General features: G+C 43.7%; 1 protein-coding gene across 2 annotated transcripts in view; it reads right to left on the bottom strand.

Annotated features, from left to right (window-relative positions):
* The window catches only part of GRIA1 (glutamate ionotropic receptor AMPA type subunit 1), a 144,236-nt gene that overhangs the window by 62,161 nt on the left and 63,762 nt on the right, over positions 1–18,313 (bottom strand). The gene's annotated exons all lie outside the window — the stretch shown is intronic.

Genomic DNA, 18,313 nt, shown 5'->3' with positions numbered 1-18,313 from the left:
CAGTTCTGATCAGCAGTCGTGAAAATGTAAGCTTTCAAAGCTATGGCTGATAAGAAAAAAATTTTCCAGAGATGTGATAAAACTTCTTCCCATAAGGGATGTCTTGTGTCTCACTGGTTGTGTTTACGTGAGGAAGGGAAGCCTACAGGACGGGTGTGTGTCTTAGGTACCTGTCTGGCCTCCAGGGTCTGAGCAGATCACTTGTCATTGACTGCCTGTGTGCTCTTGACCCGGTGGGAATGTCAGGGAAGAGCCTGCATTATTGTATGTCTCACAGCTCTGGGTCCTGACATAACCTAGAAGCTCAACCCTGGCCCAGACTGGGAGCCCAGTTTGTCCTCAGTCTGTAGGGATTTAAGGAGTTAATGTTGAATCAGCTTTGATGCTGTCACTCTTGCTACTTATTCAACAGATATTTATCAAGTCCCTTCTGTGTGCTGGGTCTTGTGCTGACGATACTTCCTTTCCAGGCTTACCAGGGGAAGGACCTGAAGCAGAGACCTAAAGAATTGGCTTACCGGGGAAAGCTGTGTTGCAGGGAAGGTCGTTATGGGCACAGAAAATAATAAGAATCAAAGACGTGGGAGTGAAAGGGTTAATTCTCCCCCCCGCCCCCCCCCCAGTGGAGGAATGACAGAGGGATACAGTAGAAACCTTAGTGGGGAGGGTGCAGAGTGATGGCAAACGAGGCTGAGGAAGAGGCCACGCAGGGTCCTGGGGTACTGGAGAAAGTCTGTGGCAGAAAGGCAACGATGGATGGAAAGCAGAAGGTAGCATGAGTCGATGCACATGTTTGGTGAAATCACTCTACCACGTAGACTGAAGAATGAACTGGGAGCCACGTGGCAACAAGAATGGAGGCATGGGGATGAGAAAACAGTATTGCAGGAGCCAGATCAGGGTCGATGAGTACTTGGACCATGTGGTAGCAGCAAGGGTGGAGAAACAGTGAGTAGATTTAAGTAGATTTAAGAGGTAGAATTTCTCCTGGAAGATTGACTGGACATAGAGGGTGAAGGAGAGGGCTCACTAGTTTTCTGAGGGCTCCATTTTTTTGAGTGACTATTTTGTGCCAGGCATTCTATAAGATGTCTATATTTATTCCTCATTACATGCTATGAAGGAAGATTTAGGTCCATTATCGGCATGCAGAAACTGAAGCTTGGTGAGGTTAGGTGTCTTCTCAGTAACACACAGCTAGTCTGAGTCCACAGTTTACCCTTAAGCCCTAGGCTATCCTGTCTCCCTACCCTTACCTCCCAGGATTCTGGTTGGAGCATCTCAGAAGAGAATGGAAATGTACTCTGACACGGGGGGCATTAGGAAGAGCAAATATTCCAGTAGGATCTTTCCTGCAATTGCTGCTGTAGAACCAGCTACCACACCACCCTGGATAATGACATCTACGTCTTTACATTTCCCTACCTTTAGAAATGTCCACTGTTTCCTCCTTCTCATCTATCTGGATGGGTGCTCAGCCGGAGTCCCTGTTACTCGGGCACTATTCCTGGGAATCTGGAACTGACACTCACTGCTCTTCCTGTCTCTCAGCCCCTGTACCCTGGTGGGGATGGGGACCTCTGTGTATTTTCTTCTAGCTTCTTAACAATTAACATTTAGTATTGAAAATCTTCCTGGGAAAGAGAAATGGGGTGGAACCCAGGGGGGAGAAAAATGCTTTAGCTAACGAAGAGGGAGAGATAATTGGTATATTAGAGCAGTTGACTGGGGAGCAGATGTGAGAACCATGGAAAAGGTACCTACTTCATTTCCAGTCTGTTTCCCCATCTGTACATAAAACACAAGAGAGGGGATAATGCTTGCCTGCCTCATGGTGGTTGTAAAGATCAAATACAATAGCAGATGACTGTGCTTCAAAAATCAAAACATGCCTTACACGTGAGAGGACAGAAAGTTTTGATATCATGAGTTAGAATCAGAGACAGACGTGCTAGAAGGTGCCTTGGGGATCATCAATGTGGTCCTGATTATTTTACAGGTGAGGAAAGCCAGGCTGAGGCTCAGAGAGATTAAATGACTTTTCTCAAAGTCACCCTCCAAATTAATGTTGAAGCTAGGTTTAGAAGGCAAATCCCTGGCCTCAGGCTGAGGGTTCTTTCTACTGTATTGCTTTGGAAGGATAACACAGTAATTGACCCAATGGGTCTTTGCAACCAGACTGGGGTTTGACCTCCAGCTTTGCCATTTATTAATTGTGTGATCTTGGGCAATTACTGTAATCTTTTTGAGCCTCACATTTTTATCTGTAAAAATGGAATAGTTAAAATTGCTAACTCGAAGGGTTATTATAAAGATTAAATGAGATAATGCTTGGAGATACTGGTTAAAAAGTGGTAGTAATTGTTATGATGATTAAGATCACGTGTTGTGTGTTTGCCATATGTCACCACCCCTACCGTCCAATTGAAGAATGACCTACTCTAGACTTCAGAGGTTTCCAACCCAACCCAGTACACCCTGGACCTTATTAACTTGGTCTCTTATATATTTTACTGATAAAGCCAAAGAGAAGATCATTTTCTGATAATCTCCAATACTTGCTCAAGCCTAACCCAAAAGGCTGCCCCTAAGATTATTATCTTAGTTCAAAACCTGGTCAAGGGGCTGTGTATGTACCTTGTTCTTGCCTAGTTGAATATTTTCTGCAAATAACTGAGGAAGGGCGGGGGTGAGAGATGGAGTTTGATTGATGTAGGTTTAGAGGGTCCATTCTGTTTTCTCAGGGAAATTCTTATTCAGAGATGTGAAGGGGCTGGAAAATTAAGAGAACACAAAAGGTGTGATCAGATCTTACTCTAGGGAATTGTACTTTACACCATTAAAGATAATCCGGATGAGACTCTCTCTCAAAGTTAAAGCACCAGAAATAAATGAAGCTTCTTTGAATCTAGGGAGATGTCATTAAAATGAGCTCTGGGTTCAGCCATCCCCAAACCCCAGAGGTCATACGCAAGGCTAGAGGCTGAGTCTGTCTTCTTGATAAACTGGAACCATAAATCACTATCATGTGGATTAATCACATCTCGATGATATGAAAAAGGTTCTTGCCTCTGCCCAGATTCTCTGTCCAACTTCAGTCTATATAAATTTTAATCAAAGGTTTCACTTGGCTTACTGCTTCTTCTCTCACGGAAGCGACTGCAGAGGGGCATAACATACCAGCCTATACAAATGCATTTCTGATTAGAAGACACAGAAGCTTGAGGTCAGACTTTTTGCAGAAAGAATTAAACAAATAACCTTTACATTATAGGCCTGTTCCACTTTCCTAAACACAGTGAGTTCCATTAGCTCATAGTTTTTGCCACAGCCCAGGGTCCAGTTTCCTATTCCCTCCTTATTTGATCTCTTGGCAACCTTTGACATAGGTGTTTACGCCATCCTCTTTGACATATACTCCCTTCACTTGGTTTCTAGGACACCAGACTTTTTTGGTTTTCCTTCTCTCTCACTGGCTGCTCCTTCTTAGTCCCTTTTCATGGCTCTTCATGACCTCTAAATGCTCGAGGGTCCAGGGCTTGGAACTCTCCTCTTTACTGTCTAGGCTCACCCCCAAGGTAACCTCGTCCAGTCCCATGGCTTTACAGACTGCATGTTCATGATTCCTAAAATGTTGAAGTCTAGTCTGGACCTTCTCCCTCACCTCCAGGGTCATGAGCCTGTTCTGTATTTCCTCTTGGACGTTTAACAAACATCTCAGACCTAACATGTTACAAATTGAACCCTTGATTTCTCTCCATTACACACCTGTTCCTCCACAAATGTTCCCTCTCTCAGTAAATGTCATCACTATTCTTTCAGTTACTGAGACTTGAAACATTAACCGCTCTCTATCTGTCACACCCGGTCTCCAATGCATCAGAAATCTCATTGGTTCCACCTTCAAAATACAGTCTGGGTCAGACCACTTCTCACCAACTCCACGACTATCACCCTACTCCAAACCCATCATTTCTTGCCTAAACGAATACAGTATCCTCCTATCTGGTCTCCCTTCTTTAAATCTGTAATATTGTAATATTATATTCTTCATACAACAGCTTGCAGGGTTTGTTTCTCAACCCCCAAACTATTGATATTTTGGGGTCAGATAATTATTCGTGGTGGGAGGATGTCCTGTCCATTGCAGGGTGTTTAGACTGGCGACGTTAGATTCCGGTGGCCCCCTCTCCCAGTTTTGCCCACCAAAAATATCTCCAGACCTTGCCAAATGTCTCCTTGGGGGCAAAAATCATCCCTGACCGAGAACCAGCGAGTTAGAGAGAGATCCTTTAAAAATGTAAATCAGATCAAATCATTTTCCTGTTCTAACATTCCCAGTGGTGGTTGCCAGGGGCTGGGAGGAGGGGGAAATGGAGAGTTACTAATCAACTGGCGTGAAGTTCCAGTTAAGTGAGATGTGTAAGCTCCGGGGAGTTACTGTTGAACACTGTACCTACAGTCAACAATAACGTATTGTACACTCAAAAATTTCTTAAGAGGGTAGATCTCGTGTTAAGTGTTCTTATCACAAAAAATAAAAAAGACCCAAGCTCCTGACAATAGCTTACAAGGCATGTGCTGTCCTTCCTGCCTGAAACACTCTTTTCCTGACTTTTTCCTTGAGTAATGTCTACTCATTCTTCCAGTCCTAGCCTGAATTTAGCTTCCTCTAGGAAGCCTTCCATGGCCTATCCTTTAATCTGGGTTTAGGTCACTGCTCTGTGCTCCCATAACATCCTGCTCTTCCTCTGACATAGTGCACATCACACTGCATTGCGGTGGCTTGGTCACTAGACTGTGAATTCCTTGGGGGCAGGACTGTGCCTCACCCGCACTGTATCCCTCCCTTATGCATAACATAGGGTCTGGAACAGTACATTTAAATAACAACATGGTGGAATGATTGGGGTTGCAGACTGAGCCTGTCCTGCACTACAGATAGGGATAACGTGTCCACCCTGGTTGAGACCTTGGAAGCAGATACAACTATGAAGGTAGATACTACCTTACCTTAGCAATTTCCTTCCTTCCTCCCTCCCTCCCTCCCTCCCCCTCTTTCCGTCTTTCTTTCTTTCTTTTTCTTTCTTTTTTCTTTCTTTCTTTTCTTTGTTTTTTTTCTTTTCTTCCTTTCTTTCTTTTTCTTCCTTCCTTCCTTCCTTCCTTCCTTCTTCCTTCCTTCCTCCCTTCCTTCCTTCCTCCCTTCCTCCCTTCCTCCCTTCCTCCCTTCCTCCCTTCCTCCCTCCCTCCCTCCCTCCCTTCCTTCTTTCATAATGTGGTAGTTACACAATTACCAAGGTGAAACACTAGGGCAGTCTCTGTTCTTAGAGAAATCCTTGGTGAGGGAAACCCCTCATTCAACAAATACTATCTGAGCATGTGCTTTTAGCCGGACACTGGGCTGGATGCCAGACATCTGCTGGTAGATAGGAAGTTACATACACAGGAATTGTGAAGCTTACATTCCAGCATGGGTGAAGGTCATTTAGTGTATAATAATGTAATGTTACTTAATCCCTACTGTGAACATCAGAGAAAGTGGGGCAGGGGAGGGAAACATGCAGGTAGAACTGCAAAGCAAATGTCCTGAGCTAACAAGGCAATGCATGGTACATTTCAGGAACCAAAGGGAGGCTGGTAGGGCTGTAACAGAGAGAGGGAGGGAGAGAGAGAGAAGTGCTCTGAATTGAGGCTGGAGACACAGGCAGGAGCCAGAACAGATTGGGCCCTTCACCTTCTCTCCACGCCACCCCACGATCCCAGAAATTATCCCCGTTGGCTTCACTTTTAGGTCATACACGCCATATTTATTCCTTCTTTAGAACTGTGAGCTTGGCACGCTCCTCACTTGAGCCAACTTTTCCTTCCCCCACCACTGACATCCTGTTCATTCTTCAATGCCAAGTTCAGGCCCTTCCTCCACCATGAAGAGCAAGAACTCAAAGAGTGACCACCAATAAGGAGCAGAAAAAGGCACAGATAGGAGTGGAAATAGTAAACAGTTCAGCTTAAATGGGACAAAAGATGCCTTTCTATGGAGTTCAGGTCAGAATATGGCCTATCTTGGTATTTCTAAGTGACTTATAAAGGAGACAGTATAGTGGACAGTTAAGGAGACACACTTTGGAGTTAGTCAGACCTGACTTAAAATCTGGGCTCCCTACCCCTAGTTTATTAGCTTTGTGACCTAAGAAAGCTCCCTCACCTGTCTGAATCTCAGTTGTTTGTTTCTAAAGCAGGGGTAATTATACCTACCTCCTAGGTATAGGGTTGTTACAGATTAACATAGTGTTATTAAGAATTTAAATAGATAATGCATGCAAAAGCACAGTGCCATGCTTTACTGTGCTTAACAGTGCCATGTGCATGGTATTAAACAAATGTTATCATTATTACTATTGTCATCTTCATCCTTCCTCATTTTTCCTTAGCTAAATTGGAAGTTCATTAAGTGAGATAACATGTAAATTCTAGAACACGGTATACCTCATGGTAAATTTTCAATAAATGCAGGGTCTCCCTTTTCCTCCTATCTCTTTTATAAAGGAGAACCATGCCTCTTAATTCTTCTGTAGGCACTTAGTGAGCCCTCAGTAAACATTTGTTGAATATTGAATAAATATTGTTCTTCCCTGCAGCTATCTAGCACTTTGTTACATACATCATTGAGGGCTAATGATATTCATTACTAGAGAATCTTTGCATATTTATTTTTTCAAACTTAGGATGGAACCAGGAAGAAAATCTGGGGCCAAATTTATATAAAATACCAAAGATAAGGAAGATCTTAATGGTTGGAAAAAAGACTTAAATGGCAACTGTTTTTCTTCTCTCATTCAACTGTTAAACAAATACCAACAAAATTATAGGGAAATGGATCTAATTTAACTCCAGTTGTTCCCTGGGGAGGGTGAACCAAGGGGCGTAATGACCAAGAACTGTGGTAGTGTGAAGGAGACTGAGGTAATCATGGGATCATCAGGTTTTTAAAAAAAATATTTCATTTGCTAAGGAGAAGTAACTCTTCTTGAACCTTTAAAAGTAACTCAGGTCTTCTTCATTCACTTTATTTCCCCTGAGAGAGGTGATCTGGCAAAGGGAAATGCTGTAAAATGTCCACCTTTTCAGATTCTAATGGATCCCTTAATACAGGTATTGTCTGAGTTGAGACACTGAAACCCGTGAAAACTGAGATTGGTACAACAGAGATGATGGAGGCCTTTATCAGAGTAGATTGATTTAAATGCCGTACTCTCCTGATGCAGTTAGATCAGAATTTAATTAGCCTAACTCGATTGTTCATTCTAGGAATGGCTCTATCTCAGAGTAAAGTGTATTTGTATTATCACTTAATTTTAATTGACATTTACAGAAAATGAATAATTCGGTGTCATATGAATAAATGGTTGTCTGCTCGTTATCCTGTAATGAAGTGGCAGTAGCCAGTCTAGGGAACACGATAAGATATATAATTTCTACAGTAATTCACATGGTATATGTCAGTGGCTTGCAAATAGTGCTCCGCTAAGTTTCATTGGTCTGCCAAAAGTACAACAGTGATCCTGGCAAATTCAGATTACAGGGCCAAGTTAGGCCCACTTGCTGGGAGCTCTCCATGGTCTTGGTGTCTGTAACTATCTACAGGGTCTACTGACTTGAGTCCTGTGGTGTGGATTCCTTTGGCTTCTGCTTTAGATTACTCACACTCTGTGTGGCATGCCACAATCAAGGCACTCCTGCATATATTTCTCTTTTCTTATCGGGGACCTTAACGACACTGCTGGACTTTCATGAGTGCCATATACAGACATGGAACATTACAGAATGACCACCATGCACCAGGTCCCTCTGCTGGAAATAGAGATATAGAGACGAGTGAAAATTGGGCTCTGCTCTTAGGGAGCTTACATTCTAGTTGAGGAAAAGAGAAGAATTGTAGAATCACAGATAATGTCCTGAGAATTAACAGAAATATGTGAAAAATACATGCGAGTTCTGAGGTAAGAGCTACGGATTGTCCTAGCAAGTGGAGTGGAGGAGATCAGGAGAGACTTTCCTGAGAAAGTGACATTTGAGCTGGGTTGTGGAGAATCAGTCCACTAGCCTGAGCAGGGGCGGGGTGCACTCTCCAGGCAAAGGGACAGCAAGGTGAAAATTCAAACAGGGTCCAGGAGCTTGGAATGGAACAGGACATGAGAGAGGCCAGAATATAGCGGGGAGGCGGGGAGAGAGAGGGAGAGGGAGAGGGAGAGGGGGGGAGAGAGAGAGAGAGAGGGAGAGGGAGAGGGGGGGAGAGAGAGAGAGAGAGGGAGGGAGGGAGGAAGAGGAACAGACACGTACACACAGAGATACAAATATGGAGACAGACAAGGATAGGAAAGGAGGGGCCAGATTTTGAAGGGCTTTGAAGGCCACATTAATAGGCTTAGGCTTTATCCTAAAGTGATGGGGAAGAATTACTAGAGTCTGGTCAAGGTGATTAAAGGGCTATATATATATATTTTTTTTTTTTTTTACGGTACGCGGGCCTCTCAGTGCTGTGGCCTCTCCCGTTGCGGAGCACAGGCTCCGGACGCGCAGGCTCAGTGGCTATGGCTCACCGGCCCAGCCGCTCCGCGGCATGTGGGATCTTCCTGGACCAGGGCACGAACCCGTGTCCCCTGCATCGGCTGGCAGACTCTCAACCACTGTGCCATCAGGGACGCCCAAAGGGCTATATTTGAAGTGTGCAGAGCAAACTGTAGGGAGAGAGCCGGGAAGCAAGGAGACCTTGTCACTTGGACCTTGTTTCTGGGCACGTGTGACCTCATGACTGACAAAGCCCTATGTGCTAGTTACCTGAGTTCTAAACCTTCATATGAATACAGCTAGTCACAGTGCTCTGCTGGCTTGGCTGAGTCAGAGCCATTGCCATCTGACATAAAGGAAGAGAACTGATTATAGCATTGAAATATGGAAGGCATTCATCAGTTCCTCCTCCTTCCTGACTGCCTGGAAGCTAGTCTGGGACCTTTCAATCTTCTCTTTGGATTAATGCAGCAGTATGCTGCCTGCTCCTTTTCTGCCCAGGTTGTCCATTGCTATCAGATTAAGCGTTTCAGAGGAAAACTTTCAGCCCATAACTCTCCTATTTATACATTTTCTGATCTGTTCTTTATTTCTCACATAGTATCCAGTCCTTTGCCTGGTTTTCAAAACCCTTTATAATTTAATACTACTCTTGTATCTACCTTACTTCCTATACCCTTGCATCAGGCTTTCTTCATCGGACTGTGATGTTGCCTAGCTTTGTATTTATGCCCATACTAAGAAACTTTTCTCATGTGTATGCATATAAAAATGTACTGATAAATGCAAATCATAAGTACTATTTATTTAAACATGTATTCATTTACTTCTTCTCTCACTTAACATTATTCATCAAGGCTCCATGGTAGGTGCTGGCGTTACAGTGGTGGGCAAGACAACGAGGTCTTACGGAGCTCAGAGTCAGCCTAGAGCTTTGTTACTCAAAATGCAGCACTTGGACCAGCAGCGTTGGCTTCATGTGGCAGAGAGTTAGAAATGCAAAATCTTAGGTCCCACCCCAGACCTACTGAATTTAAACCTCATTTTAACAATATCCCTAGATAATTTTTATGCACAAAAGAATTTCAAGAAGCGACAGTCTAGGAGACGGGCATTGAAAGAACAACTGTAACAATAGCATATAGATGTGGCTATGATGCTGGAGGGACAGGGGTGAGAGAGAGAATGCCCCCTGGTTGAACGTTCGATTATTTAAAGAGTATGTACTTTTTTCACTGAATTAAGTAAGCAGTGGTGTGTGTGTGTGTGTGTTTGTGTGTATATGGGTGTATGTAGACACCACGTGTGATTCTCCTTGAGAATCTCTCACTCACCTAGCCCTGTCCTGAGTCCACTGTGGGTGACTAACACATACTTTTGCTAACTCTGATAGATTAAATTGCTTACAGAAACACTCAGACCGATTTGAGGATTTTAGACGTTTCAGCAAATGATGGAATTGTTCGATTTTTGCCAGGACAGTTTTGATTTATTGAGTGTTGGGGGTATTGTTTTGCTGCAACAGAAACCAAACATTGTTTATCCTTTTCAAAGCCACAGTGTTTCACCATGGTTGACATAAACAGGGGTGGAAAATTCACGAGATGAAATGGAACCAAATTTTGCACAGGACAGTTTTTGTGCTGTGGTTCAAGGCTACGGATGAGTTCACTCTTTCTGTGACTTCTTTGTATTTTCATCATGTATGGAGAGCTGGGTGAGTCACAGCTAGGTCAATACTCCTAGTTTAACTGCCCAACACATCTGCTACTTAATAATACCCTTAGACTCAACTGGTACAAAACATAATACCTGAAAAAAATCCACATTTTTTTAACTTTTTAATCTCTCTATGGTGTGCCAATGCAAGGCCCTGCTTTCTTCACACATTGACTAGAGACTAAGGGTTAATAAAAGCAACCATATGTTGAGTGCATGACAAATTCGTATCTGTTCCTCATTACCTTCGATCTTGTCTGAAATGCATTAATTTACTTGAAATTTACATTAATTTACTTGAAAGAGGTTTAGTCCTTTTCTCTGGTAGTCTCTAGAGTTTTTTTTTTTTTTTGGCGCAGACCTCTCACGGTTGTGACCTCTCTCCCGTTGTGGAACACAGGCTCCGGACGCGCAGGCTCAGCGGCCATGGCTCATGGGCCCAGCCGCTCCGCGGCATGTGGGATCCTCCTGGACCGGGGCACGAACCCGTGTCCCCTGGATCGGCAGGCAGACTCTCAACTGCTGCGCCACCAGGGAAGCCCGTCTCTAGAGTTTTACATGCTCCATGTTCGGATGCTAAAGGATACCTTTTCTACTCATGATTGTCCTGAGTTTTAACTGTCACTTTTAGGTGTTTTGAAACACTGTCCAGAAAATCACTGACAGAGTCTCAGCTATTGATTTGTTCTAGAGCTTTGAGAAAACTCCCAAGCACTGGTGCTTCAACAGAATCATAGCATCTCATGGTTAGAAAAAGACTGCAGATATGGTCTCATAAAAGTTTCTCTTCTATACCACATTCAACGCCTCCTCCAGTGGAATCATCCAACCTCTGTTTCAGCACCCTGAGCAGGCTTCTCCAGACATCTGGTTACTAGTTATCAATATATTATAAAGCTCTACTAATTATGATAGTGTGGTATAGGGGCAAGAATAGACAAGTATATCAACAGAAGAGAATAAAGAGTCCAGAAGCAGACCTATGTGCATTGGGTGATTTATGAGAAAGGGGTATGCGGTGGGGAAAAGGATGGACTTCTCAATAAATCGTGCTAGTTCAGTAGGATACCCATGTGCAAAAAAAATTGACCTTGAACATATCTATAGGACACATAGATAAACGTGAAAGGTAACATTTCAGCAGAAATCATAGAAGAATATCTTCATGACTTTGAGGTAGGCAAAGACTTCTTACACAAGGTACAAGGAATGCTAGCTGTAAAGGAAAAACCTTGCTAAGTGGACCACATTAAAATTATGTATTTCTCTTCCTCATCCAACACTGTCAAGAGAGTGAAAAGACAAGTCACAGAACAGAAAATATTGATACAACAGACATCTGAAGAACTACGTGTATCAAAGATATAAATAATGCTTGCTGAACAATAAGAAAAACACAACAGAAAAATGAGCAAGAAATTCACAGAGGTACTTAATAAAGGAGGCTGGGGCTTCCCTGGTGGCGCAGTGGTTGAGAGTCCGCCTGCCAATGCAGGGGACACGGGTTCGTGCCCCGGTCCGGGAAGATCCCACATGCTGCGGAGCGGCTGGGCCCGTGAGCCGTGGCCGCTGAGCCTGCGTGTCCGGAGCCTGTGCTCCACAACAGTGAGAGGCCCACGTACCACAAAAAAAAAAAAAAAAAAAAAAAAATAGAGGCTGTACAAGTGGCTCATAAACATGAAAAAGGTCCTAGTCATCAGGTGAATGCAAATTAAAATGGCAGTGTCTGTGTATAACTGTGTAAACCTGTGTATATTGCAATACACCCACTTGCTAAAATAAAAAAGGAAGATGGCGAGCAACTGGAACTCATATATATTATTGATGAGAGTGTAAATTTGTTTTCAGAAAATAGCCTGGCAGAATCTGTGACAGGAAATGATAAATAATGTGGCCTAGGAATTCCTTTCCTAGGTTTACACCCAACAGAAATTCAAGTGTGCTCATCAAAAGAGTTCTACAATATTTATAGCAGCATTATCTATAATGGCCTCACGCTGGGAGCAACCAGAATGTTTATCTGCAAAGACAGTCACACTTCTGGATTTATTTATGGATAAATAAACTGGGATAAATCCACAAAATGAAATATTACCTAGCACTGAGAATGAACGGACTACACTTCTATGTGATAGCACAGATGCACCTCACGACATCATATTGAGCAGAAACAGCCAGACACAAAAGAGTACACAGTGTATAATTCTGCTTTGAGATTCAAAGACAGCTCAGTTAGTAAAATTAATCTCTGACATCAGAAGTGAAGGCTGACTGAGTGGTCAGTCCTGTATGGAGAAGCCAGCAGGAGGAGGTGCCTGAGGCTCTGGTATTCAGCCTCTTACTTTGCGTCCTGATTACACAGGTGTTTTCACTTTATGAAAATTAATTGAGTGCTGTAGTTGTGAGTGGTGCACTGATTTGTGTGTTATACTTCAACAAGATTAAAAAAATCACATGAGTCGTGCTTCAGAGGGGGAAGATATGGGTAGAACCAGATTCTAATCAAAAGCTTCCTTTGCTCATCATGTTTTATTAAATTGAAGAGGGAAAAGTCCATTGAGTAAAAAGGACGTTAATGTTAAAAAAAATAAACTATGCATCTTCTCTATATAAGTAGGAAAATTCTTTTGCCCTCTTTGAGTTTTGATGTAGAAGCTACGGTGACATGTAAGAGCATTGACTTTGTGGGGGAAGCCTGATAGACTGACTTCTGGTTTAATGATGTGCTTGCCCTTTCTCCCTCCAGCCACGTGGATAGATGAAGACTGACCCTCTACCAGCATCCATCTCTCCCTTTTGGGTCACCCGTGGATGGCCCTCAGTGCTCAAGATACACCCGAGCTTTGTAAGTTCATTGCTGCTTGTGTGTTAGTCTCATCTCTCCAGTTAGACTGTGAACATCATGTAAGCCAAGACCTGGCATTTCTTATTTCTGTGTATTCTCCACCATACTAAGGAGAGAACGGATCACAGGGGCTCAGTAAATGCTTTCCATTGTAGAACGCCAGATGGTTCAGTCTGTGAAATCTGAGGTCTGAGGAGTTAAGTCACTTGCCCAAGGTCACTTGGCACAGTTGTGTCTTCTGAGTCCAGCCAAGATCCCTGCATAGCCTTGGTGAGAAGAAACAAGCCATGCGCCTTCCGTTCTGTTCCCTTTGTCCTTAGTACTTCTTAGTGCAGAGATGCAAAGGCACAGCAACTCAATTTTGCTAATTCTGATAGTTTTGCTTGCTGATTCACCGAACAAATACTGCCTAAATGTGGGAACCCTTGGCTTTGGGGAGCAGGAACAATCTGTGTAGTCTTGAAAAGGCAAAGACAGTGAGTGACCTGGCTCAACTCAGTGTGCAGATCTGTAAAATGAGAACACATCAAGCTTTTGTGCACCTTCTCTCCCTTTTCATTTACCTCCAGGGATGATGATGAAGTTCAAGGCCTTACAGATCCTGAAAGTTGTTGAAATCTAAACCTCAGTCTTTTGAAAAATTGCTCATTGTTTGTTAAGGATCACTTGAGTTCTTTTCAACAAAAATGCTTCTTCCAAGTCTAGATTATAAAAAGCTCAGTGTTAATTTAACCCACTGTGTGAACTCTCTCAACGTGGGTTTCCTGAAGTATAAAAATGAGGTAATTAGACAAGAAACGACCTGACTTTTAAGGCTCTATTCTGTAGATTCATTTGGGATCTAATCTATAGATTCATTAACGTAAATCATTACTAGCATCTCTTATAGACACAAACTATTAATAAGCACGGGCTGCATGTTAATAAGCACTGCCCAGAAGTGTCATACATATGTGTATGTATCTCTACTTGTGGGGGGGGGGAGAGAGGGAGGGAGGGAGAGAGAGAGGGAGAGAGAATATGAATGTGAATGACTACATGTCTTTTACTGAGCACTTATTACATGTCAGGTACCATGCTAAGTATTTTAAATTCCTTAATCTTCTTTAATCTTTAATTCCAAAAAGTATTAGCTTCACTTTATATATAAGGTGTGACTGATTGCTTTTTTCCAGATTCCACCACCACAACCTCTCCCATTCCATGTGTTCTTCTTACAATGTGATTTTTGACAGTTGTCCTACTGAAAGGTAGACTATATGTTCCTTTCCTTTTGAGATGACTGGGCTGGTGACTCTGGCAGAAGTCACACCATGTGACTTCTCAGGGTAAGTCATGAAAGGTGCTACAGCTTCTGCTGCTTCCTTTTGGTCCCTTGTTCTTGGAACCTGGCCATCACGCCATGAGGAAGCCCAAGCAGAGTGTGGAGAGGGCACGTATAGGTGTTCAGGATGACAGCCTCCACTGCCAGCGGTGTGAGTAAGTGAGCCTTCAGATGATTCCATGCCCCAGCTGTCAAGTCATCCACAGCCTTTTAGTTTTTCCGTCTGAGGTCCCAGACATCTTTAAGCAGGGACAAGCCATCCCACTGTGCCCCTTTCCAAGTTTCCTGACCCAGGGAATCTGTGAACATAATAAAAGGGCTGTTGTTTTATGCCACAAGTTCAGGGTGGCTTGTTATGCAGTAACAGAGGCTCTGAGTTGCAAATTTAGTTGCCCAGGGTCACACAGCAAATTAGTGTTTTTTGTTGTTGTTGTTTGTTTTGTTTTGTTTTTTTTTGTGGTACGTGAGCCTCTCACTGCTGTGGCCTCTCCCGTTGCGGAGCACAGGCCCTGGACGCGCAGGCTCAGCGGCCATGGCTCATGGGCCCAGCCGCTCCGCGGCACGTGGGATCTTCCCGGACCGGGGCACGAACCCGTGTCCCCTGCATCGGCAGGTAGACCCTCAACCACTGCGCCACCAGGGAAGCCCGCAAATTAGTGTTAAGTAGAATTATGCCCAGGTCTAACTCCAGAGCTCATGTTGTTAATTACTCTCTTGAAAAAGCCTTGTGTATTTACAAGTCCTGCAAAACCAGTGTGTGTCACTCTGGGATACAGAGGAAACCATCATAATCTGACCACTAAGAAACAAAACCAGGTGCCCAGGAGATCAGGAGGGGACTGGCGGACAGTGTGGCTTGGCAGGAAGAGTCATTGCCCAGGTGATGAGTTTTGCCAGGGAAGCAGGCAGGAGTTCAGATCCAGTTCCTGTCCAGGCTTGAGGTATGAAATAACCCTGGGATGGAGTGAATGATGCTGCCGGTATCCTCGAGTCATAACACTGCACCTGGCAGCCTTCCCCCTTCTCATGGGAACAGCATCCGGACTTCCCTCTGGCTAGTGCTGGACCAGGAGCACAGCCAGATAAAGAGAGGCATGTCAGTGAGTCTCTGAAAGCTCTTAGCAGAGAATAAATGACTGGTAGGCGGCCAGGGACAAAGCAGAAAGGAAGTACAGTGATAACACAAAAGAAGGGAAAGAAAATTAAGATTTTTTTTTAACTATATGACTTTTGTAATGAAATATTCAAGTAATGCATGCAGTTACTTTTTTATTTTATTTTTTTTGAGGTATGCGGGCCTCTCACTGTTGTGGCCTCTCCCGTTGCGGAGCACAGCCTCCGGACGCGCAGGCTCAGCGGCCATGGCTCACAGGCCCAGCTGCTCCACAGCATGTGGGATCTTCCCGGACCAGGGCACGAACCCGTGTCTCCTGCATCGGCAGGCGGACTCTCAACCACTGTGCCACCAGGGAAGCCCTCCCTTGTGTATCTTGGTTCTTGCAAAGTCAGAGGTCTGTACTCAGGTTTCTTACTTTCTCACACCTGTCATAATGCTTAGCACTGTACCTAAGGCAAGGTTTATATCCTAAATGGTAGTCAGTTAAAATGTTTGATTGATTAATCCTCTCTTGGATCTGTAGAAATACATATCTACAGTAACCAGAAATAAAGCAAGATAAACTCCCTCTTCATTCTCTCTCCCCATTCTCAGAGTGGGGACCTACACAGAGAACAGGGCATGAAAGGGGAGATGAATACCATGTGAGTGCCTAGCCAGACTTCCACAGAAGGGAAGTACCTTTCTGCCTGACAGCTTCTTCTGTCTGCTGCTCAGGAGATAAATAACCTGGCAACAGCAGTGGCAGGGACTTCCTGAGTGCCAGAATCCTCTGAATTCCAGAAATTAGACCCTGGCTGACACGGTTCCATCCATGGTGGACCAAGCCTTAACACCAATCAATAAAGGTGCTCCACGGGGAGCAGGGAGTTACTTCCTGGCAGCAACCGAAGAACTGGCCCAACGTTGCCCATTTTAGAGTCTGTGTTTCTTGGGTGACACTCTAATGCCTATACAACAGGTTATAGGGCCCCCAGAGTCATGGTATTGAATGTATCATTAAACCTTGTGAGCTCCAAACCCGTGGCTAATGAGTCTCTAGGGATGACCTTGATTGACAGGTCCCCTGGCTCAGCATATGCCTGCTTCAGTGCCTTTGCTCACAGTGATTCCCTCACCAGAGATTTCCCTCTTCATTTCTCTTGCTTTTGTAGAAAATCTTATCTCATTTTTCAAACCACAGTCCAATGCTTCCCAGAGGTCTCTTTTCACTACAACCCACACTAATATTTCCTTTCTCAGAAAAAAATCTAGCTTCAACTCTACATACCACAGAGTTTAGTCCTCAGTGACACATTCCCCTAGTTCCCTGTGTTCCAAAGAGGCAGCAGGGTGCAGTGAACAGAGCCTATAATTTGGGACCGGTGGGACGAGAACCCATTATTCCCATTATTATCCAGGCTATGCAATTCTGAAGATCTTTACGAAGTAGCACAGGCATCCTTGTTCATCCACCTAAACAGATGCATTGTGTTCCATTGGATGATGAACCATCACATTTTTCAGTTGATGGTCAGTGGGCTACTTCTAACTTTTTAAAACAGCAGTGAAATGAAAATCCTTATACATACATCTTGCCACATTTGCACAATCATTTCTACAGGATAAATGTGTGGCCTCCAGATGGACCATAATTTTAAGGTCATTTGTAATCCTTTCTGCCTTTCCACCCCTCCATTTATGTCTAAAGCACTACAGGTAAAAATATGCCCTCTCCAGATTTTAGCTCTGACTGTGGAATCTACCCTATATCCACAGTCACCTCCCAGCTGAAACCAAGAGGTTGGCCTCTCCAGAGCAGCACCAGTTGCACCTTTGCTCTTGTCTGTTTCACCATCTGCCTCACCCAGCTGGCCGTGCTGCACACACTCTGGTTGGGGCAGAGCGCACTCCTAGGGGCTTACCTCTTCTTTCCCAGGAGATGGCTTTTAAGGACAAAGATACTGTAAGGAATATTAATGGAAGAAAACCCAAAGCAACAAAGGTCTGTTAAAAAAAAGTTAGGGAACCCTACAGAAGAAAAAGGATGCTTTTTACTTCCATGAATTCTAACAATCCACAGGGAGCCCTAAGGGACCTTCAGAAGATTTTTGGTCATGGAAGACAATGGTGTGTCAAAGATAAATCACGAGTCTTTGAATCCAATAGACATAGGTTATAATCGCAGCTCTGCTGCGTAACCATGAACAAGGGGATTAATTGCTCTCAGCCGCAGTTTTCTCATCTATGAAATGATGTTGATGTCCCTGAGCAGAGGATGTCACGATGATTAGAGGTAACATCATATGACACTTATGAGAGTGCCTGATACATAGTAGGTGCAACAAACTAAGCGATTATTACTACTGTTTTCCCAGCAAAGAGAAGAGTAGAATGTTCCTGAAAAATGGGGTAACTGGCAACGCTAGGATGACAGGGAACTTTGTTTTCTAGGTTGGTCTATTTAACTTCCTTTCCTCCAATTCTTCCTGCTTTTCCTCCACATTCATTGAAATACCAGGACTGAGTTGCCCCATGTTACACAGGCAGTTAGTGACAGCCACAAATTCTCTCTCTTAGGTTGCTTTCTCTTCATTAAGTGCAAAATATGGCATGGTCCTTAGAAGGCTACTTGTGAAAGTGCATGTATTCATTCAACAAACATGTGTTGAGTACTTAGAACACACAACACCCCGTGTCAGATTCTGGATGAGCGGCAGAGATAAGTTTGCCAGTATGTGTTTTGATAAGAAACAGAAAT

Source organism: Delphinapterus leucas, chromosome 3 (assembly GCF_059928025.1).
Source record: "Delphinapterus leucas isolate spDelLeu-1000000601 "Yukka" chromosome 3, BTC_Dleu_Yukka2, whole genome shotgun sequence".
Lineage (NCBI taxonomy): Eukaryota > Metazoa > Chordata > Mammalia > Artiodactyla > Monodontidae > Delphinapterus > Delphinapterus leucas.
The sequence above is the reverse complement of the archived record's forward strand: the minus strand, read 5'-3'. Positions and strand labels throughout refer to the sequence as shown.